Below are 24,082 nucleotides of genomic sequence, written 5' to 3'. Positions count from 1 at the left end.
GGGTGATCTCATATAAGTTTATAAAGCCATGAGTGGAAAGGTGAATGGCTCTAATTGACATGATTCGTACTGGAAATGTACGAAGCTTTCGTTTCAAAAATATCAGATATCAATAAACCCCACCTGACCCTACGGTTAGTGATGTGGAAATTAATGGTCTAATTAATGGTGCCAGACGATGCTGGAACAACATCTGTTTATTCAACTAAAGTCAGCAATATACATTCCCAATGCGAAAGGCACAAACTGTACTTTTACCCACTTCAGCCAGTTTCATCTGCAGTCAGACACAACTTAAAATTCAGACCATTGCACAGAAGATAGACGAGCTCTCACAACATTGGAAATGATTTTGTTTGATAAAAGAATCCATCGTAGACTTCCTCAGAGCAATTCGTGTCAACACACTTGTTTTTTTTTTGTGTGTGGGTAGCGCACGAAATGTTACTTTAATCCGATTGATGTGAAAAAAATTTGCACCTAAGAAGTAATTTGAAAACGTCTATCACAGTAGATACGCGAGTAAATTTTATAAATCATTGATCAAAGGGGACAATCTTTTTTGGATTCGAGGAAGACCCACAGTGATATTTTGTAAATGTTTGGAGCTGGGATTGTTTTCAATTTTTGACCCAGACATTGGTGTATTTTCCCTATGGTGGGGGATTTCAACAATAGGGAACATGTTTTTCCAATGAGTGGAGAAAAATTTTAAAAAGGATATCCGAGACACAGAGAATGGTTTGTGTGTGGGATGATCTGGCGGTGGATACTTACAACCTTTAGAAGACATTTGGATAAGTAAATGAATATCAAATGTTTGGATGGATATGGGCCAAGTACACACAGGTGGGATAAGTTTAGATTGGGATTAGGACTGGCATGGACTGGGTTGACCGAGGGGTCTGTAACCATGCTGTATCACTACATGACTCTCTGACTATTTATCAATTTTTCTCAATACTAAACAGTGCTGTAGTGATCCTTGAATGAACTGTTGATGTTAAGGTTGTGTCTGAGACTCTGCGAATATTTCCTTCAATGAGAGGAGTGACTAGTTCTCCAAGTTACACAACTGAAAATAAACTTTTCTCCAGCATTGTTGCTGAGTCGTTTTGTTTCTGCGGAGGCGGTGGTCATAGTTTGCAGTTGGCTTTCCACCAACTGGTCAACCGTGAGACAAAATATCTTTGATCCACTGCAGAAACTCCACCTGCTTCCAGTAAATGAAACTGAGAACTCAAGGACTTTTTCTGTAGTCAGCTTAATTGCTGCCAACTATTGGATCCGGCCGATTAAAGGGAAAATGAATCAACTAAAGTAAAATCCTATCAAACAAATTATATTTTCCCATTTACTCACAATGGATGCATTTCACTTGGCATTTCTCCCTTTAAAAGGAAAGTCACTGAATACAGCATTCACTGTATGACTATCAGAAAACAGGACATTGAATGCAGTGACGTTCTGGTTAGTTCAGCCTGTTTATTGAGTATCTTTAAAGCTCCTGAATATGAAGTTAATGGATCTAAAATCCCACATTGAAATAACATTTGTTATCATCTCAAAGTAAATTAACAAATTTGAATTGGTTCAAACTCACATCACTTGTTACACCATTCTCTGATTCATGTATCTCATTAAAACTGAGTGGGCCCTTTATACATGTTTAACAGTGGTGTAGTGTAACAGCGAATTTTTGCTGATTTTTATGAGTTAACTGCCCTGAGAGAGTTATCAATGAGCAGAGAAATGTACTGTTTATAACCTACATTCGTGGTAATTATTACTGTAATACTCTCTAATTTAACCAAACATTCCTGATGTACCCAGACTGTTACATGCAATGGTTTAGACGTTGAGGATTAAAAAAAAAACTTATGGACTGTCTTGTTCTAGTTCATTAGATGCTCTTTCAAAAGTTTACCTCGGTGTTATGTATCACTGCAAACTCACATTTTGTTTCTCAGGCACACAGCTTTCCTTTACTGTGCATTTTAGTGTCGGAGCAATTTGGAAAAAAAAAGATGCAAGGAGAGACATTCTGCAATGTAAGGAGGTGCTTCTAATCTCCGGGTCCAAACTGTTTAGTGACATACACTCACATTCTGAACATAATCACTTTAGACATGCTCCATATTAGGTTGCCGAAACTGAATTTAGAAACGCAGATTAGAAATGGTATGTTATTTTGTAATGTGAGAGAGACTTTGAGTGACAGCAAAAATAAAGTCATTCATTTTTTTTGGCTAATAATATTATTGAAGTTCTTTTTAGCTTTATCTGCTTGTGGTGGAATGTAGGATTAAAGGGAGTTAACTTCTAATTGAATATTCTAAATATAATCACTTTGGACACGCTCTGTATTCAGTTGCCTAAATTGAATTTTGAAATGTTTAGTATGAATTACATGTTATTTTGAGTGCGACAGAGACTTGCAGTATCCAGGGAAGAAAAGCTCAACTGTTTTATTAGCTAGTAATATGTTTCAACTTTGATTTTAGTTTTATCTGCTTGTGAATGAATGTAGGAATAAAGGGAGCTAACTTCCAGTTGAATTTGTTGTTTTTTTAAACAAAATACATGCAACTATCATGTGAAACAGACCTGAAGCTACTCAAATTTACTTCCAAAGAAGCTATTCAGCAAAATAAATATCCCAAGATGCGTATGTGTCCATGTTTAAGCAGAACCTCATGTAAAGACATGATCCCATGTGTTCGGGCTGTCCAAGCTGATACCAGGATCCAGTCTCAGCCTCCAGCAGGAAACCAACCCGCGGAAGCTGTAAGTCTGCCCCTTCCGATGGCCATATAAATCCTGGGCACTGGACCGTAATTCAACACTCCTGGGTCGGCTCTGTTTAGAAAGATCTTAGCAGAAACACTTCCCACAAGTTATCAGAATGATTGTGTCGACACTTTTTCTCAGTTTGTTACTGACTTTCTTATCATGTGAGTGTTTTTTGTTCAAGTCTCTCTTTGTGACTGTCTCAATGTTAGTCTACGGCAGGAATGTAAAAGACTCAGCCATCAATTCACCAACATTAATGCTCATGGTTTATTTGTTTTCTTTTTAAAGGTGTCCAATCGGAGGTTGTTTTGACCCAGCCAGAGGCAGAGACTGGCCGTCCCGCAGGCAGCCTGAAACTGACCTGTAAAACCAGCGGGTTCGATCTTGGCAGCTACGACATGTACTGGGTCCGACAGGTTCCCGGACAGGGTCTGGAGTGGCTGCTGTACTACTATAGTTCATCCAGCAGTAACTATGCACCAGCGATTAAGGGTCGATTTACTGCGTCCAAAGACACTTCAAACAACATTTTCGCGTTGGACATGGAGAACCTGAAGATCGAAGACACCGCCATCTATTACTGTGCAGGAGACCACACCGAGAGGAACCAGGGCTGGACCCGTTCAAAAACAGCTCGAGGGAACATTTTGTCAATTCCATCATAAACTGACGGTCAGTAAGAGTTTTATATGCAATTAAACCAACTGCGATCTGAAGCAGACCTCAGGCTGCCTCTTACAAAACTATCAAAGAGGAAATGTACCATTTAAACTAGCAAACTGCTGACACAATGGGACAATGTTTTGGGCATGTCATATGTACTGCTAACACTTCCATCAATTAAATGCTCTGACAAAATGTTAGTTTTAATATATCTGACAGCTCAGGAAATCACTGCTAATTGTTATGTCAACTATGGCATTAATTCTAAACATGATCAGTACTAAATGGCTCTTTCAAATGAAAATTGAGACCTCGAGTAAAGAACAGAGAATGAGTGTACTTGTCTACATCATTGTGATACTACAGTGGGTCACAGTGTTGTGCACAGCGACATCCTCATACAAAAACCACTGACAAGTGTTTATCTCAAATTGGTGATTTCTACCATGGCAGGAGCGAGAAATAATGTGAGATGCAATTTAAACGCAATCCAGTATGCTAGTTTGTACAAATGTATAATTTTTCTACCTTCTTCGTGTTGATTGTCAAGTTCAATGCAGACCAAACCTGGAAAAGTATTCCAAACTTTCAAAATACAATGGATCGTAAAAGCTGGAATAACACACTGAATCATTTTTAGAGGAGTCTGAATCACTGCTTTCTAGGAAGTGAAGAAATTCTCTGCATTTTACAGTTTACAGTCTGTCATAGTATTTGACACAACGTGTCTCACAGTGATATAGCTGGAGTGACACTGCAATTATGACCAATACAAAAACCTACTCAGCCTCCATTGTTTGAAACTAGTCAGTGATTACTTCGACAAACCGTCTTAACTTGCACTGCAGTATTAGTTCTGTGCGGTTTAATGCCAGTATCACTATTTAATTTGTGAAAGTGTTGGGTAATTATCGATACCCCAGTTGGGGATTTTGAGAATCAGCTCATGTGTTACTCTGTGAAGTATAAAACAGTATTAACATTAATCAAGAATGATCAGAATTCACTAGCGCAATTATGTGATGAAGATTTATCGTGACTTTATTTTGCCTGTGGTTCTGAAAATTTAAAATGATGGTAGATTTTTGATTTGTTTTATACAGAGCTAGTTATTGTGTGACCCAGTCCAGAGAATGTAACACTGTGACTATCTTGATTACTGGGGCCAAGGGACCATGGTGACAGTGACTTCAGGTCAGACCCTTGAACTTTCTTAGTGACTTTTTAAAAACTTTCTATTCATGTGACTAATTTCTGAATTAAATGAAACTCAGATTCTGTGCTGAGTTTGGTTTGGTTCAGATTGATTTTTGTTCAGACTGATTACGGACTTCAGTTAAGGCTCAGCAAATAGTTACAATGGGGATGATGGAGTCAGTTACTCGGTGTATCTCTTTTTTTGATCAGATGGGCATTCTGTGTGGCTGGGTTACTTGAAACACCTAATGTCTCTTAATCAGTCAGCTATAAATAATGTTTCATGTCAGTGACACCCTGACTGTGAGTTTTATTATCAACAACAAACGCTAAGAATTCAAAGATGTTCGAGATATTACTAAACATGATTAAAATATGCTAAAATGTCATTATTCACTTCGTGAATATATGTTCTTACCCTGATTATATTTTTTCATTTATTTTGTTAATTTTGTTGATGACAAGCAGGTCATAAAATTTTCTTGCGGTGCTATATTGCATTCTGTTGATGAGATTCTGAGTTTGTTTTACTTGATTCTGTTGAATTGAGTTGATTGGATTTTGGCTTTGTTTTAGTTGGTTCGGTTTGAACTGTGTTGATTGGATTCTGACTTTGTTTTTACTTGGTTTTGTTGAATTGTGTTGATTGGCTTTTGAAATTGTTTTATTTGATTCTGTGGAATTGAATTGTTTGGATTCTGATTATGTTTCATTCTAATCTGTTGTTCTGAGTTGATTGGATTCTGATTTTATTTTCCTTGATTCTGTTGAATTGAGTTGATTGGATCTTATTCAGTTTGTGAAATTGATCAGCGTTTTCATGCTTTCTGTAATGGGTGTTTTCTTTCTGGTGAGGAGATTGACTCTCTGGATTACTTTTCATTACCAATATTTGTGAAGTTCTTTGGTTTTTCATGAATCATTTCTGCATTGGTTAAACTTATATGACACATTTTTCTCTGCTTGATTGAAAACATTACATCCATTTGTAACGGTCTGAAAAACAACTTAAGGCAGAAACCCGGAAGTGTGAGAAATGATAAAAAACGAGTTTTTAATGCATTGACTTTTTAAAACAAAACTCAGTTCTAATTGTAAACTAACTGAATTTTGTTTTGAGTAGCCTCATTCAAAATAAAATTTGGGACTAAAATCTGAAACTGCAGAATTGGTCAGATTATGTAATTGAAACTGACTTAAAATTATAATGTGGTAATATTTGTCCATTCAGTAATTTTGTTTTGACCATGAAGTGATTGATCAATATATAACTTCAACCTCTCTACTGTGAGCTGCACAAGATTGTCACGATCAAGAAGGGTGTGCAGGTTGGAAAGAAGTTGAACTGTTGCCAGAAACGTTACAGCTTTAAGTGTTAAGTCCCCTCATAAACAAGGCTGCTGTTATGACTTGTTATTTCTATTCAATTTAATCATTAGTTTGCTGGATTCTGAGCAGGTTTGTTAGACTTCAATTTGTTTTTTTTTGTGAGGTTGCATCATGTTCTTGGTTCTGTTGAAAATGTTTGCAGAGCTAGTTCTGCTGCAAACACACTGTGTTGTGATCTGGTGATCGTTGATCTGTTGAGGAGGGACTGTGCTTGGGTAACATTAAATATGTTATATTTGGGAAACTGTTTTTGGTTTCTACATTGTTTTTACAATGTTAACATGGTTGATGACAGTGAACCGCTCCAGGTACCTCATTCAATGCGATCAGCATGCGAGGTGAAATTTCACAAAGCCTATTATTAAGTGAAAGGCAAATCGCAAAGGTTTTAGAAATGAAGGGAAAACAGATACCTTCAGGCGCCATTTTTACTTAAAAGTAATAATTAAGGATTAATCTAATCCATGCTTTACAATCCAAATTCAGAACTCCACTATCTAGTTCAATCACAAGGTCTGTCTTTAAATTGTTTACAATTCATAGAGAAATATAAATAGAATTTCAAAAGTGTAATGTTCTAATAGTTCTTGCTCTTGAGCAAAAATGCCATGACTGTGTTATAATTGATCTATAAACACCTTTCAATTCCGCTGTCCACTACATACGTATTTTTCTGGCTGGAAAAGATCATTGGCAAAGACCATTTGGAAATTCTGCTCAATTCTATGAAGAACAGGTCAGTTTCACTGCTTTGATCAGTTTCACACGTAACTTGAGTTAATTAATTGTTATGTCCCTGATTAAACTGGATTTACAGGATAAAAAATAAAACATTAACTGAATTATTTAATCTGCACAGGTGTTCCCAATCTGTGCATTTTAAATAAATAGTTACATTTTACAACACAATTTCAACTGAGGAGTCATTCTTTCGGAAACAACTGCTATCGTGAATTATGTGACCAAGGCCAAATTTTGAATTAATTAAAATAATCCACTCATGAACTCGCAGGGCAGCATGGTGCCTCAATGGTTGGCACTGCTGCCTCACAGCACCAGGGTCCCAAATTCGATTCCACCCTCGGGTGACTGCCTGTGTGGAGTTTGCACATTCTCCCTGTGGCTGCGTGGGTTTCCTTCGGGCGCTCTGGTTTCCTACCACAGTCCAAAAGTTGTTCAGGTCAGGTGATTGGCTGTGCTAAATTGCACACAGTGTTCAGGGATGTGTAGGTTAGGGTGCATTAGTCAGGGGTAAATATACATTAGGGGGAATGGGTCTGGCTGGGCTACTTACTGTTCAGAGGGTCAGTGTGGAATTGTTGGGCCAAATGGCCTGTTTCCATACTGTAGGAACCCTACTCTTAAAATCATGCGAGTGCTTGCTGCAAACGCAGAGAATTCATTTTACATCGATGTGTTCAGACAGATGCAGAGTTCACAAATTTGCAGAAGACATGAACTAGAGGACAACAGAGCACACTGTTTATTCAAACACTGAAAATAGAGTAATATTTATTTTAATTAATATACTTGACCGATTTATTGCAATGTAGCGATCGGTAGGAATTGCTCACATTAGTTAAGTGTGACAATCATTTAGATTAGATTTCCTGCAGTATGTATCGGGCCATTTGGCCCAACAAGTCCACACCGACCCTCTGAAGAGTAACCCACCCAGACCCATTCCCCTACTCTATATTTACCCCTAATGCACCTAACACTATGGACGATATAACATGAGCATGCACATCTTTGGATTGTGGGAGAAAGCCCACACAGACACAGGGGAGATTGTTTAAACCCCACATAGGCAGTCACCTGAGGCTGGAACCGAGCCTGGGTACCTGGATCTGTGAGGCAGCAGTGCCCACATTTACTTAGACATCCGCTAAAGCGGGAAACTCCAGACAGAAGCATGTTTTCAATTCATACCTTTTTAAACATTTTCGTTCATTAAAAGCAGTTAACAAAAAAATGACCTTGCCCTAATTCCTTCAACAGAAATGCTTTCCACACTGGAATGCGGTATTGACTTTATGCAGTGCAAGCAAAATCTCCACAGTTCGAGGAACGTTTTAAGAATATGTAAAAATAATTTAGAGAATAATCCATTTCCTCCTCAATAATTTTGTTAAATACAATGACTTATTCAGTTTATTAACTCAGTGGTTATTTATGTTCATTGTGAACACATTCTCGTTCACATTAATCCTCTGGTTAGTTCCTCTGATGAATGTTCAATTACAGTGAATATATTTGACGTGAGGAGTTGAGCAATGTATCCTCGAGGATGAAGTCTGTTGTGCAGTTTGTTTCCGTGCTATCTCCGACTAACTTGTCAACGGTCCTGACCATTTGTAAATTGTCCAGTTCGGATACCTGAATCTCAGGCGGTTCAATTTTATCTTGAGCTTCAAAACCACTTTTATCTGCCAGAAATACAATATTAGATTAGGTGCCTCAGAATTGAGAGCCCTGACTAAGTTGTTCCAATCAGAATGAACGTTTCAGGAACAAAAGGCAGATAGCAAGAGTTTTGAAATTGGTTGCTGGCATCAAGAGATATTTGATTGAGTGAGGCTGAGGGAAATATGCTGTATATTTTCTTTGTGCCTCAGTTATGCAGGACATGTTCCGTGGCACAATGTAGAATCAGAATTTTTTGCATCTTATTATTTGAAAACCTATTATCAGCTTTTAATGTCACTGGCAATGGTCATATTACACTTCAAAACATTTTAATCTTTTCCAAACTAAGTAGACCGTCTGGTGCAGCAACATTCACAGGGGAAAGAGGAAGGGAGTTCTCGGTTGGAATCCAGTGACAGTGAATTGATGGCAATGCAATTCCTAGATTTATTCCTCTGTAGTTCCCATAGAGTTTGAACAATTTGGAGCTGCTGTCAAAGCATTCTTCGACAAAAGTTGAAATGTAACTTTCATTGTACAAACATTCTGGAACAATCCCTGGTTGTTGGAAGGTGATAATAACTAACATGGTTTATGTATTGTCAAAACAGGTGGGCTGTGTTCTCCGTGATAGTGTCAAGCTCATTGTGTTCAGGTCTGTTGTGATTCTGTGTCAGGTGGCCTGTGTTCACTTACAACCTGTTAGAGAGGTATGTAACACAATCTCTTATCAGGTTACTTCAGTGCAAGAAAGCAGATTCACATGTTTGGGTGTTTGTTGGAATTCCACTCACAGAGGCCAATGAAATCTATTCAATCGCTGTCCTGACTTGTGTCTCTTTGATATTAAACAGAATTTTGATGGTTAGCAGCTTTTCCCAGATCAATATTTGTTCACAAGCTTTTGGGCATCGCTAGATGGGGTTAATGGAGTAAGTGCTCAAAGAAATCCCAGCTTTTGACTTGCTGTTCTAACAATATCATTTATTACTAATCCAGAATGAATCATTTTCGAAGCATATTTGATGAGATTATGCTTCGGCTGTTTTACTTTATATTAAACCAGTGCTGGAGCTGAATTTGATTGTTCAGTACGCTGGGAGTTCTGCTGAATCCAACACTTGCAGCAGATGGTGATAGCTTTTCAGTTGGTCTTCAATTGCTATCTCAGACCATCCAGTACCTCTGCTAAGAATTATTTTTCCAACAGGAGTCAAGCCAACGTAATCACTGTTTATCTCAACAGGTGTGAGCTCTTGTGCCAAAAACATGAAAACAATTTGGTGAAGAGCGGGGGGTGGGGGAGTCTCTGGATGCGAAAGGTGAACCTTGCCTTCTCTCCACAGGAGCTGCTAGACCTGCTGAGTTTCTTCAGAAATTTCTGTCTTTATTTTGGTTTTCTAGAATTTAAGTTTGTTGTTTCATTGAAAAATGTTGTGTTCGATGAAACACGTTCTTCAGAGAAAAGATGCATTTGAACGAATTGAGAATGTTCAGAGATATTAAATATCAGAGAATCATTGAATTGGAGCGCCCTGATCTAAAGTGTAGTTTCACAAGAAATTATTATGAAGTAACAACACACTCCAGAGCGCAGTGGCTGCTGTAATTGGGTGGAAGTTATTTTGATCACTCAAATAGAGAATGTCAATGAGCCCTTTCCAAATAATCAACAGAAGGTTTTTTCTAAAGCATGTGTGAAACAATTCATTTGTTGAAATATTTTAATAAAAAGTGTTCACCGCCAGTGCTAGCTTAAAAATGACACAATGATAGGAAGGTCGGAGCAAGAGGAGGGCACTCAGCCCCTCGAGCTGTTCCACCACTTACTTAGATCATGGAGCATCTGTGAGCTAAATACACAGGTCTCCCTTTGGCTAAAACTCTTCAACACCTTTGATTAACAAGCAAAAACTATCCCAGATTTACTGATTCGACTGCCCGTAACAAAGGGAGACACCATTTCTGAAAGACATTCCTGTGAGTACTGTGACACAATGAGGCTGAAATTAATTGCTCATGAAAGTAAACCTTAAATCTCTGACAATTTCCAATTGAAACATCCCAATCATCATATTTCTTTAATTTAACACTATACTTCCCTGGAATAAAGAAATATAATGTGTGATTGCCTTGCTAAAAATGAGGGAAGCTTCATTCCTATAATATGATTAAGAAATAGCTCTGCTCGTTCAGTGAAAACACAGTCAAATCACACAAAAGGAAACTACGTCATCTTGTGTAGACACTCAAGTGCCTTAAATAATTTTCAATTCTTCCAGTGGTTGTTTGAATCTCTAGACAGGTGTGGAAGTGTCAGACTTTTTATATCGCCTTGAGAAACCGGTTGTCATCAGTCTATTTGAATTGCTGAAGTTTGTGTGGTATTGGCACATTCACAGCGCTGTTAGGAAGTGAGTCCCATGGCTGTGATTGAGGAAGAGGAAACGGCAGAGAAATAGTTGAGTGTCAAGTTGAAGTCTAATTTGGAGGAGAGCTTTCAGGTGAAGCCTTTGCACGTATGTGCGCCTTATCCTCAAGGATCACAGTTTTGGAACATGCTGCCGAAGGGACATGTCACCATGCAAACTGGAAGCTGAAGAAGGCCCCTCGGCCCCTCTAGAATGCTGCTCCATTCATGGGATCATCATTAATCTTGCTGCTCACCACTCTTCCCAACACACCGATAACATTGAACCTGATTGTTTACTGTTCAGCAAAAGAATGGTGAAACTTTGGAATTCTCCACCACAGAAATTGATTGAGGACAAAACATTAAATGATTTCAATAAGGAGATAGATTCATTCAATCCTTAAAAAAATGCTCCGGATATGTGGGAGAAAGGCAAACAGGGTACAATATTGGTTGAAAGCCATGAAAACATTGAATGGGACATGGTTTGTAAGTTTGCACGTAACGCCAAAATTGGTGTTATAATTGGCAGTGAAAGTTATCTAAACGTACAATGAGATCTTGATTAGCTGGGCCAATGGGCTGAGGAGTGGCAGATGGAGTGTAATTTAAATGAATACAACGTGTTGCTTTTTGAGAAGACAAATCAGGTCACAACTTACAGAGTTAATGGTAGGGCACTGGATAATGATGTTGAACACAGGGCCCTGAGGATCCAGACTCATAGAGTCTTACAGAGTTCATGGTAAGGCACTAGGTAGTGATATTGAACACTGAGGACCCTGAGGGTTCAGACTCATAGATTCTTGAAAGCGTTGTCTCAAGTAGCTAGTATGTTGAAGGTGTTTGGCACATGTACCTTCATTGGTCAGAGCACTGAGTGCAGGAGTTGGGGCTTCATGTTGTAACTGTCCAAAACATTGGAACGAACTGCCAGAGGAAGTGGTAAATGCAGAGATAGGTCCAACATTTAGAAGACATTTGAACAGCTCCAGGAACTGGATAGGTCTGGATGGATATGGGCCAAAGGCAGGCAAGTGGAATTAGTTTCATTTGGAAACTCTGGTCCAGCTCATCCATGCTGACCAAAGAAACTGTTTCTGTGCTGTATGACTTTATGACTCACTGACTTTATGGTGGAGTAGGCTCACAGTTGGAAGGTGGTGAGCAAGTGAGGGGCTAGATTAGGCATGAGGGAGAGTTTGGGCTGGTAGGCTGTGAGGTGTTGGCTGGCTGCTGGGTAAGCTTGCATGCACTATGTCTGGCAAGGTGGCATCAAGGTAAATGGTAATGGTCACAGGATAATTTGGTCGAATTGTGCTTGGTAGGTGAGGGGAAGTTTGAGCTGAAATGCAGGAGGTCTGTCTTTGCCAGGCTGGTTTATGGAGAGGTGGGCAGGATGCCAGGCTGGTTAGTGTAGAGGTGGGCAGAGTGCCAGGATGTTTCGGGGGTGGAAGGTCACTGTAATGAAGTGACAGGTGGATGTGTTGTCAAAATGCAAAGCTCGGAGTCTGGCAAAATGGTAGGTTGTAAAGCACAGATGGGAAAGGAGCTAGGATGCAATGTGCACAGGTTGACTTGGGTAAGATGAGAGGTCAGTGATCAAGGACTGAGGTCATGTCTTGGGTAGTGGGCTTTTGTCCGAGGTTGTGAAAATGATGATGCCAGGTCCAGTCAGGGCCAGATTCACCATGGGCCAGGTGCAGGGCGGCAGGAGTGTAAATGAGTGAAAGGAATTGAGATCATATGTCCATCTGGAATATAGAATATAGAACATTACGGTGCAGTACAGGCCCTTCTGTCCTCGATGTTGCGCTGACCTGTGGAACCAATCTGAAGCCTATCTATCCTACACGATTTCATTTTCATCCATATGTTTATCCAATGACCTTTTAAATGCCCTTAAAAGTTGGCGAGTGTACTATTGTTGCAGGCAGTGCGTTCCATGGCCCTACTACTCTCTGAGTAAAGAAACAACCTCTGACATCCGTCATCTATGTCCTCTCCTGCTAGCCATCACTATTCAAGGAAAAAGACTTTCACTGTCCACCCTCTGTTTATCTTTTATGTCTCAATTAAGTCACCTCTCAACCTTCTTCTCTCAAATAAAAACAGCCTCAAGACCCTCACCCTTTCCTCATTAAACCTTCCCGCCATACCAAACAACATCCTGGTAAACCTCTTCTCAACTCTTACAAAGCTTCCACATTCTTTCTATAATGTGGTGACCAGAACAGTACACAATACTCCCAAGTGCGGCCACACCAGAATTTTGTACAGCTGCAGCCTAACGTCGTGGTTCTGAAACTCAGTCCCTCTATCGATGAAAGCCAACACCAAGTATGTCTTCTTAACAACTCTATCAAACTGACTGGCAACTTTTAGGGATCTATGTACATGGACACCGAGATCTCTCTGCTCAGCTACACTACCAATATGGATTGCCTTGGATGTGTTTCGTGTGAAAGGGGTTGTGTGTTCCGGTCATGAATGGGTGTATAGCAGGGTAGGGTTTGTCAATGTGAGTGGGAATTTAGGTCTAGACAGAGTAAGTGCAGTGGTTAGTCTGAGACATGAGGTTTGGTGGTGAACTGCGTGTCAGTTTGTTAGTTATTAAAGTTAAAGATTACTTGTTCATTTCTCAAATCATATTTACGTAAATACTCAGCTGTAACACTCCAAAGTCTCTGAACCTTAATGGTCCTCCATTTTTCAGAGGCCTCCAGAATTCAGATAATTGTAAATGAGATGTTTCAACTTCCAGACAATTGGCATGAGTTCAGACGTGACAACCATCCTCCTAGTCCCAGTGTTCAGCTCCTGCCTGTGACCTCCCTCCCAGAGAGAACATGCTGCTGCAGTGACCTCCCTCCCAGAGAGAACATTCTGCCTTGCATTGATAAGTGAGAAAGGCTCATTGGACCTGATTTCCAAGTATGGGGACGGCAAACACGAGGGGACACAACTTTAAAGTGAGGGGAGATAGGTATAAGACAGATGGCAGAGGTAGTTTCTTTAATCATTGAGTAATAAGGGTATGGAATGCTTTGCCTGTAACGGTAGTAGATTCGCCAAAACATTTAAGTCGTCATTGGGCAAACATATGGACGTACATGGGATAGTGTAGGTGGGATGGGCTTCAGATTAGTATGACAGGACAGCACAACATCGAGGGCCGAAGGGCCTGTACTGCGCTGTAATGTTCTATGTTCTATGATTCTCTCTGATTTCTCTCCGGGGGTACTGCCAGCTGTTGGGTATTTCCAGCAGCACGGTACCTAGTGGGGCGGCACGCTGGTTCCGTGGTTAGTGCTGCTGCCTCACAGTGCTAGGGACTCGGGTTCCATTCCAGCCTCGGGTGACTGTCTGTGTGGAGTTGGCACTTTCTCCCATGTCTGTGTGCATTTCCTCCCACAGTCCAAAGATGTGCAAGCTGGGGGAATTTCAAATGTTTTATTCAGTGATTGGGAGGTTAGGTGCATTAGTCAGGGTTAACTGTAGCATAATAGGGTAGGGGAATGGGTCTGGATGAGTTACTTTTCAGAGGTTGGATGTGGACTTGTTGGGCCAAATGGCCTGTTTGCACACACTGTAGAATTTCGATGAATCTGCATTTCCTTGGTTTGTATTTTGTGAAATGTCTCTGCTCTTCACAGCAATCCAGTGAAAGTGTCAGTTGGTGAGATCTTCAATCAGTTACTGGGGTGTGATCAGGATGTTCTTCTTCCTAAATTATATGTCAATGGTCAAGGTCGAGGGCATGTTTCTAAAGAGGGAACCAATGATCATGATCAGCAACTGGTAGGAAACAAAAATAAACCCCAGTTATGCTCTCGACTTCAGCGGGAGCATACTGGCAAACGTTTACACTGAGGATACATTTGAGTAACTGATAAGGTCAAATTAACAGAAACTAACATGCTCAATTGGTCATTCTATTGTAGAGACACCATCTCCCCCCACGCTTTATGGCCTGGTCTCCTCCTGTCAGGAGCACAACACCGGTTCTGTGATCTTTGGTTGTTTGGCGATGGACTATTCCCCTGACGTCACCAAGATAACCTGGAAGAAAGGTGGGGAGCTAATCACGACTGGATTGAAGACTTACCCATCAGTGAGAAACAAAAAGGGAACCTACACCCTGAGCAGCCAGTTAACCCTGCCAGAGTCAGCAGTAGATTGCCCCAGCAAAATCTACTGTGAGGTTCAACACAGCGGGTCACACAAGAGCAAAGAAATGCCATGTCCAGGTAAGTGTTGTGGGAACTGAGATAAACAGATCATCTGTGATTAACATGAAGAAGGCATTATTTATAACCGTTTTCACAGAATCACCTTATACAGCACAGGAAAAAGGCCCTTTGATACATCCAATTCACGCATGTCAATAACAACCACCTAACTATTCCAGTCTCATGTGCCAGCACACGATCCATTGCCTTGTGTGACTTGCCCTTGCAAAGATACTTCATACTTATTATGAGGGGCTCAGTCTCTACATGACTTATAGGTGCTGAGCTTCAGGCTAATACCACCCTCTGTTTGATTTTGTTTTCCCCTGAGATCCACTTGGAACCTCCTGGCCTTACCTTCACCCTGTGCCCCTGAGGCATTGATCTCTCCATCAAGGGGAAAGGTTTCATCCAGTTTACCCTGTCTATGCCTAAAATAATTCTAGACATCATGATAATCTTCTGCATAATTCTCCTCTGCTCCAAGGAAACCCCCTGTCTATCTAAACTAGTTTCATAACTAAAACCCTCCAACCCAGGCAAGACCCTGGCAAATCTCATCAATACTGCCTTCAGTGTAATCACATTCCTTCCATAACATGCCCACAACGCTTCAGTATGGCCTAACCAGTGTTTTATTAAGTTCCAGTATCATCTCACCACTCTTCATTGTCAATGTCTAGGCTAATAAAAGCAAATATCCTCCCACTTTCTTAGCCTCTTTATTCAGACGACACAGTACTTTCGGGGATCGATGGGTATATGCACCAAAGATCCTCAGGCCTTTCCAGGGTTCCACCATTCAAAACGTCATACCTCACAGATTTTTCTGCCGAATTACATCACCTTACATTTATTCAGAATAATATCCATTTGCAACTTTTCTCTTCACATACAACCAACCCTTTTATATCCTCCTGCAATCTAAAGCCATTATGGTCATGACTTACCAACATGACAGTTTTCATTTCATCTGTGAATTCACTGTTAATCCTCCTAAATTTGAGTCTCAATCATTGGTATGTAAGAGAAATAGCACGGAAATCAACACTAATCCCTACAGAACACCAGGAGACATAGATTTCCAGTCACGCAGACACCCGATGACTATTATCGCCAGCTCCCACCACTCAGCCAGTTCTAGATCCAATCTGTCAAATTAACTCGGATCCCATTGGCTCTGTTTATTGCTATCATCTGGACATCGAGTTATCTCTATGAAAACTACTATCAAATTGTTACACGTGACTTCCTCTCAATAAAACCGTGCTGAAAATTGTTGATTTATCTTCCAAATGAAGACTAATTTCACTTCTCAATAGTTTCCTTACCACTGAGACTAGCTTGACAGATCTGTGTTTTCATTGTTTATCCCTTTCTTCGTCCTGCATAACAGTGCAACGTTGGCTGATCCACACTCACTTGGCACAACTGCTGTGGCCAGACAGGAATTCTAAATTATTGTCAGCGACCCAACTATTTCATCCTTTGCATCGCTCAACCGTTTGGTATACTTTTCATCTGCCCTGGAAATATAACCACTTTTCATTCAGCAAGACAACACAGAACATCACGTCATGTGTCCTAATTTCTGAAAGTACATCACAATACCCCTCCATGATTTCTGTCCCCACATTGTCCCTCTTACTGGTGAACACTGACACAACACATTCGTTTTGACCACAACCTAATCCTCCGGTTCCACTCCAATAATAACACATAATGGGCATTACTGTTTCCCGAATAATTCTTTTATTATGAATGAGCCTGTAACTTTTGAAAATATTTTCCTTTATTTTGACTGCTATTATTTTCTCGTGGTGCCTTTTGCTCTTCTAATTCCTTTGTCTTTCAAACTCCCCCTTGCACGTTCTGTACTCCATATTAGTTTCTATTGTTTTGAGATTTCAGTATAGACCAGAAGCCTCCCTTGTTTCTCTTTATCTCCCCCTCCATGACCTTTGGTGTCCAGAGCCCGCTGCATTCTTGGTCCCACGCAGTGGCTTCCTGGGAAATGCCCTCCCTGTGATTTTCCTATCTCTTTCTTAAATGTGTCACACTGCTCTGACTCAGATTTACCAATAAGTGTCAGCTTCCAGTCCACTCTGGTCAAGTCATTACCTGATCTTACTAAAATTGTCCTTCCCCTTTTCAGAACTTTGGGCCAATTTCTATTCCTTTGCAGTACAATCTGAAATCCAACTGATTTACCATCACTGTCTGCAAAGTGCTCCACCATTGATGTTTTACCCACTGGGTCGACTTCATTCCCTAAAGTTAAGTTCAGGTTCACCCCTCTCTTGCAAGGTCTGGATTAAAATTCTCTGTATTAAACACATACTTTGTTCAAATATTCTCCTGGGGGTATTTTCAGAATTGTGCTCCCAACTGTTTTGACAAAATGAATATCCCAGCCTATGCGGAGGAAGTTAAAAACCTCTTTTCTCATTCCCCTATTTAATTTACATGTCTCTGAAATTTGCCCATGTATTTGCACTTCGTCATCTGGACCAATAGTAAGGTCTATCGTGCTCTCCCAGTAGTTATGTTTGCTGTGTTTTGGTTTTGAAGTACTGTCCATTTGCCTTTGTTCAAGGAGGTATCAATGATTTCATTTCTCTTTACAGCCTAAAGTACTCTTGTCAGAATTGCGACAGAAGCAACATTCTGTCCCGCACACCCCCGCCCCCATCATTTTCCATCTTTCCCTGTCTCGCCTGAAGGCACCAAATCCTGGAATATTGAATAGCCACTCCTGCCCGGCTCTCAATATGTCTCCGTGATAGCAACTGCGTCATTTCCTCATTTATGCCGGTAATTAATCTGTCTTGTTCATCAGACTCTGTCATTAAAACGAATACCATCCAACGTTGCTATCTCCCTTCTGATTTAACTGGCCTATAGTTTCTAGACCTCTTTGACTCACTTGCAGTGTCCTATAATTTTAGCCTTTCACATTGTCCTGCTGATCTTTCTGTGTGGATCCCAGCTTCTCCAGCACTCTGCACAATTATGATTCTTGTATCCATTAACCATAAGAAACCTTGATATTTGAGAACTTATTGTATTTGTTATGAAATTCATCAGATAATTTATGCGATGTGTTTCCTAAAGGTACAGATTTCCAACCAACTCTTCTCCTAACTGTGAGCTCCAGTGAAGAAATCGCAAGCAGCAAGTTTGCAACCGTCGTCTGTTCAATCATCGAGTTCCATCCGAAGTCAATCTCCGTGAGTTGGTTGAAAAATGGCCGACCCTTGGATTCTGGCTTCTTCACGTCTCCCGTGTGTGAGGCGAACGGGAACTTCTCGGTGACGAGTCGGCTAATGATCCCTTATGGTGAATGGTTCAACAGTGCGGTCTATACCGGCCAGGTCACCCATGGAGAGAACACTCAAAGTAAAAACATCACCGCACTCCAGGGTAAGAGACACACACTGAGAGAGCTACAAATCATTCTGAACTCTGATGTGAATCAAACACACGAATTTATCAGGCGTAGTAAACAGCATAGTGCAGCTTCTCATTTCCCAACATGCCACGTGTCTCATTTCAGTTTGAGTGTTACATTAGCATTGCTCATAATGCAACCTTTTGGCAAGTCAGAAAAGCATGTTTCCACTCTGTTGAAGATAGATATATAGACAGTGAGCTTTGTTAAATAGTTTGTTGCCTGACCATGCTGGGAGAGGCATTCAGAGTGCTGAATCCTTGCCTGGTAGCCGCTTCAAGGGTAAGTTTGGGGTGGAGGGGGGATATTGGAGAGATATCTGATTGAAACATAGAAAATACTGAGAGACTGAGGTCGAGTGAATGTGGAATAGGTGTTTTGACTGGTAGGCGAGACTAGGACCCAAGGGCACAGTCTCAGGGTCAAAGGGGCACCGTTTAGAACTGAGATGGGGAGGTATTTCTTCAGCCAGAGGGTGATGAGTCTGTGGAACATGTTGCTGCAGAGGGCTGTGGAGGCCAGGACATTGTGTGTATTCAAGCCAGAGATAGATCGGCTCTTGTTTAGTACGGGGAGAAGACAGTATCCCAGTTTTGGCCCGAAACGTCGATTTTCCTGCTCGTCGGATGCTGCCTGACCTGCTGTGCTTTTCCAGCATCATTCTGATTTAAACTCTGGATTGGCCGAACAGTCTTATTCTGATCCTCTTTCAAATTGATGTGGTTAAAATATGCAGTGACCCTTATTGAAAATAAATCAAAATGCGTTCAATGCTTCATTCCCTGCTCAGGAATGACCTGTTGGCCTTGGACACTGTACGACATCGATTTTTGTCTGGTACTGAGCTCTTTAACTTCATTTATGGGATCAGACCACAGACCAAGTGGCTATCACATTTGATGAACTGGGATAAACGTGATCTCATTGAGCTTCTTTAAGATGCTCTCTGTAATTAGTGGATGAGGCAGCAGAATAAAGTCTGGTAAGAATGCTACAATAGGGATGAATGAACTAGGAACTCGAGACAGGCTGATTTAGCCTGGTTTGGGGTGGCGATGTTTACACAGTGAGTAGTGGATGTCTATAAAATTAGTGTACATTTCCATCGCGTTTGTAGATTAATTTAAGACGCTTTTGTTTGTTTTTTTTTTCTCCCCTGCTCTATGAAGAAACTAAAAAATGCAGCTTGGTAAATAAAGTGAAAGTACAGACCAGTCATGAACTAACTGAATGGAGGGAAATACTTAAGGAGATGGGTGTCCTTCTCGATATCCAATGCTGTACTCAGTGTCTTGTTTTCAGATCTATTCCAAACACAGCCCACGAGGAACAATGACAAAAAATAGAGAATGACATCACACCAATAGCGCAAAGTATTTTTGATCACGTTAAATATAATGAAGAGAATTTCCATGGCTGTTCACCGCTCCTGTAACACTTTAGAACTCTGCAAAGAGAATAATTATTATTTATTATAATCTGTCCAAAATTTGGGATGTGATTTGGCAGTCAGTGTGACCAGCAGCCAGTGTGATCAGCAGCACTTGTACCTAAGGGTTATGAACATAGAAATTAATTCATTATATTCAGATTACTCTTGTCACAAGTATCAATAGATGGTCTTAAGTGATAGACAAACTCCGAAAGAAAGATAATTCCTGGGGTTACATGATGGTATCTTCGACTATTTTACTTTTTTCACAGGTTTCACTTGTTACAAAGCCAGTGTTCTTTATGAATAATTACACAGGGTATGTTATAGGTAATCACAAAAGTTTCACAGATCAAAATACATCAACAATAGTAAGCATCGTTTCAGAATAGTTGGAGTTGCCATTTTTAAGGTGGTGTCTTCACCCTGTGAAGGAGTAATCTGAAGATTGGCTGCTTGTATCAGAAAGGGGCATTTTTCATTGACTTTGATTTTTGTTTCATAGAAGATACCGAGTGCCACCCTAACACCGTTAAAATCCTCCCACCGCCAGTAGAACAAGTCTTACTGGAGGCAACGGTGACGTTAACCTGCGTTGTGTCCAATCTTCCTTCTGGAGTCAATGTGACCTGGAGACAAGAAAAGAAGCCTCTGAAATCAGAGATTGCTGAGCAGCCTGGACAGAATCCCGACAGTGTGATCAGCAAATTAGACATTTCTACTGAAGCCTGGCTGAGTGGCGTTACTTTTGAATGTGTGGTGTACCATCAGAATCTACCGACTCCGCTGAGAGACTCCATCCACAAGGAGAAAGGTGAGCGGTGAGATTAAAGCACAAAGGATCCCATGTGTAATCCAGAACCAGTAACATCAATGGCAGGCTTTGATTGGTAATGAACCAACACCGTTGGGGGCATTAATGATGCATCTGAAGGCAGGATAGCTAAGTAGCTGATTCAGAAAAAGATGGACCAAAGGATATTGTATTCTGATTAAGTCAGATAAGGGGGGAAGAAGCCTGCGTTGTGAAGTCACCATCAGCAATAACAAATGGACAGAATGTCCTCGTTGTGGGTTGGAAACATGGAGGCAACTTTCACATTAAACTTTCCTTTTTTTACTGAACAGAATGTGTACCATACTGCTCCTTAAGAAAACGAAAGTGAATAAATCCCAAATTAAAACTGCCGTATTTTAATATTTCGTGAAATTGTGATATTGGTTCAGGATTTTTTTGGTTGATTTATATTTGTCTCAAATATTCTGCAGTGATTAATCCGCTGGAGCCATCAGTGTCGGTCCTCCTGCCACCAACAGAAGAAATCTCCGCTCAGAGGTTTCTCTCCCTCACCTGTTTCGTGAGAGGTTTCTCCCCCCGAGAGATCTTCGTCAAGTGGACAAACAATGACAAGCCGGTGACCCCAGTAACTACAAGAACACCGAGGTGATGGCGGAGAGCGACAACGCCTCCTTCTTCATCTACAGCCTGTTATCCATTACAGCGGAGGAGTGGGCCAGCGGTGCTTCTTACTCCTGTGTGGTGGGACATGAAGCGATTCCATTGAAGATCATCAACAAAACAGTCGATAAATCCAGCGGTAAACCGAGTTTTGTAAACATTTCACTTGCACTGATGGACACAGTTAATTCATGTCAATAAAAATCCCAAAGTTGCATTTAATAATTCAACAGAAGTAATGAAGTGTTTTTTTTTCCTCCCGTAGTGAGTTAAATACTGAATTAGTTGTTTCTCACTCTGACTTACATTCCATCTGTGTAGTTAAAGTGGATTATTAACAGGTCTAGGATGAGTGTCTTGTGCAGTTAATGTTCTCTGCTCAGATACACCCTGGGTCAGTGACAGAATAAAGCTCATTCATTGCAGGATTCCACCAAGTACCTTATTCATCCTAAATCCCTCTGTGACAAAATCTGACAATGTCCATTTTATGTCAAGAGTAGGGCGCGAGTTTTGAACTTGGTGTTTTTGATTCCCCCCCATTTGATATTCTTACAAAATTCATGTCAGTTTTAAACTGCCAAATTGCACCAATTGGAAATGTAAATTTAAGACACTTTAAAATTAAATTTGATTGGAACATACCAATCGTAAAGAGTGCCGAACAGTTTGAATGTAACCTTTGTTTCTGGGGAACTGCCAGGGATTTTGCGCCAGCGCATGAGTTGACAGAATGTATCTTCACTTTCACACCAAAGAGAATCAACAGATAAGTTGTTGTGGAGCAGAGGGGAGGGGAACGATGAATGGTCTGTCATCTTGCTCCCTGTGCAGAATTTTCATGGTGGATGTCCTCTGTAATGTAACCCAGTTGCTAACAGGAACAGTCAGCTTCTTGCTTACTGTCCAAAGATTTAACATTTCCATGCAAAACATTACCTTTGAAGCATGTTAGACACGCTTGGCTCTGTCAACAAATGATTAACATTGATTCCCATAATCCAAAACTGGTGTTTGCATCGTCCCAGTTTGAATTCCATAGTTTTGTCTCAGTTTTCTGGAGCACATGGGATCAATTCTGGTATTCGAATACCTGATATCATTTTGTTTCACATACGGAACACAAGTAGACATTTTCTAATAAACATATTAAGAAATGTTATCTCTGGGGCAGTGGGGATTTGAACTCACGCCTTTTCTCTCAGAGACAGAAGTTCTATCTCTGCAACAGAAGAGTTGCTCATAAAACGCTTATCTCTGCACGACGATGGGAAATGTTTCCTGTAACACCAAGGTCAAATGTAATTATGGGCAATGCATTAAAATTAAAACAATAAATTAGAATAATGAAAATTGCAGTCTGGTATAAGAACAGATACAGAGAGATGATCGCAAATACACACGTAATGACACATATACGGGCTCTCACCTAAAGACACATATTTATGTGCACACTCAAATGTGCATATAGATAAGATGTCACACACGCATACTCGCACAGAGCCACACATGCAAGTGGTACTTGAACACTCACCTAAGCTCATACAAAAACTCACATACACCGAAAGAAAATCATTTGCACAAATGAACAGGAGTACTCACACATAACCATGAGAAACATCGACACACGGTTACACACAAATGGGCATGAATACATATACATTCATACAGCACAATGCGGACAGCACAATACACACATGAACACACAGATACAAATTCCGAAAAATGTCCTCCCACATGTCAACTCACACAGGCACGTAAGTGCACAGAGATAAACATCAATATCATTATTTTCCCATTTTCAGAATCACAAACATACGATGACAGAGGCAGCTTAATTAGTTATTATTAAACCACATTGATCAGCATGTATACAATATCACACGCACACACAAATTCCGAGTCTCACATGCAGACACACAAGTGCATAGATGAACAAATAGAGGGCGTTTATTAAATAAGGATAATGGGCACAAGGATCAGCAAGTATCCACAAACAATAACACAAACAAGCTTATCAGGAGATGGTTTGGGAAAGATTGCCACACAAGCAATCATCATCATATAAATATAAACATCCATCAAAACATAACATTGCATGCTAACATTTATTAAGCATAAACATGAAAATAACCTAGTGTAGGTAGGATCTGAAACAGACACATAAGCACACGTTTTAGACAGCACTAATGAAAAGTGAACACTCACAAAGACATTACAAGATAAGCATAGGCAGCAACGAAGTGGCATATTAGCATGATGATGCTTACACACTGGGAAAAGACCAAAATTTAGGTGCACAAACACATGAGCACACCAACAGTAAAGGAACAGGAATATGTTTATTCATGCACAGACTCCAACATGGGCTAGAGTGAAGTAAGAGACTCTCATAACCACATACACAAACATTAAAGGGAAACCAAACACACCAAGCAGTAGATCAAATAAATTAAGGGACACACGTACAAAAAATTATTCCTAAATATGCAGATCCTACAAACTAAAATATGAAGCAATGTCCTGACTGTGATGTCACTTATATTTATGATTTGCCAAGGAATTGGTCACCAATACAAAAGATGAGAATCACATTTGAACTTTTATTCAGTGATGGCTACAATTTTCAACTAAAGTGCTGTCA

General features: G+C 40.4%; 1 pseudogene across 1 annotated transcript; it reads left to right on the top strand.

Annotated features, from left to right (window-relative positions):
- The first annotated feature begins 2,857 nt into the window (after nucleotides 1-2,857).
- Nucleotides 2,858-21,639, top strand: LOC122545496 (Ig heavy chain C region-like; annotated as a pseudogene). Its single transcript, XR_015752233.1, has 7 exons — nucleotides 2,858-2,954; nucleotides 3,082-3,406; nucleotides 4,613-4,650; nucleotides 14,809-15,114; nucleotides 18,211-18,519; nucleotides 20,485-20,793; nucleotides 21,249-21,639. The product of XR_015752233.1 is annotated as an Ig heavy chain C region-like (transcript).
- Nucleotides 21,640-24,082: the final 2,443 nt, after the last annotated feature.

Source organism: Chiloscyllium plagiosum, unplaced genomic scaffold, assembly GCF_037043375.1.
Source record: "Chiloscyllium plagiosum isolate Xiang-an unplaced genomic scaffold, Cpla_swu_hap1 HiC_scaffold_31, whole genome shotgun sequence".
Taxonomy (NCBI): domain Eukaryota; kingdom Metazoa; phylum Chordata; class Chondrichthyes; order Orectolobiformes; family Hemiscylliidae; genus Chiloscyllium; species Chiloscyllium plagiosum.
Note: the sequence above shows the minus strand (reverse complement) of the source record. Positions and strands in the feature narration are given on the sequence as shown.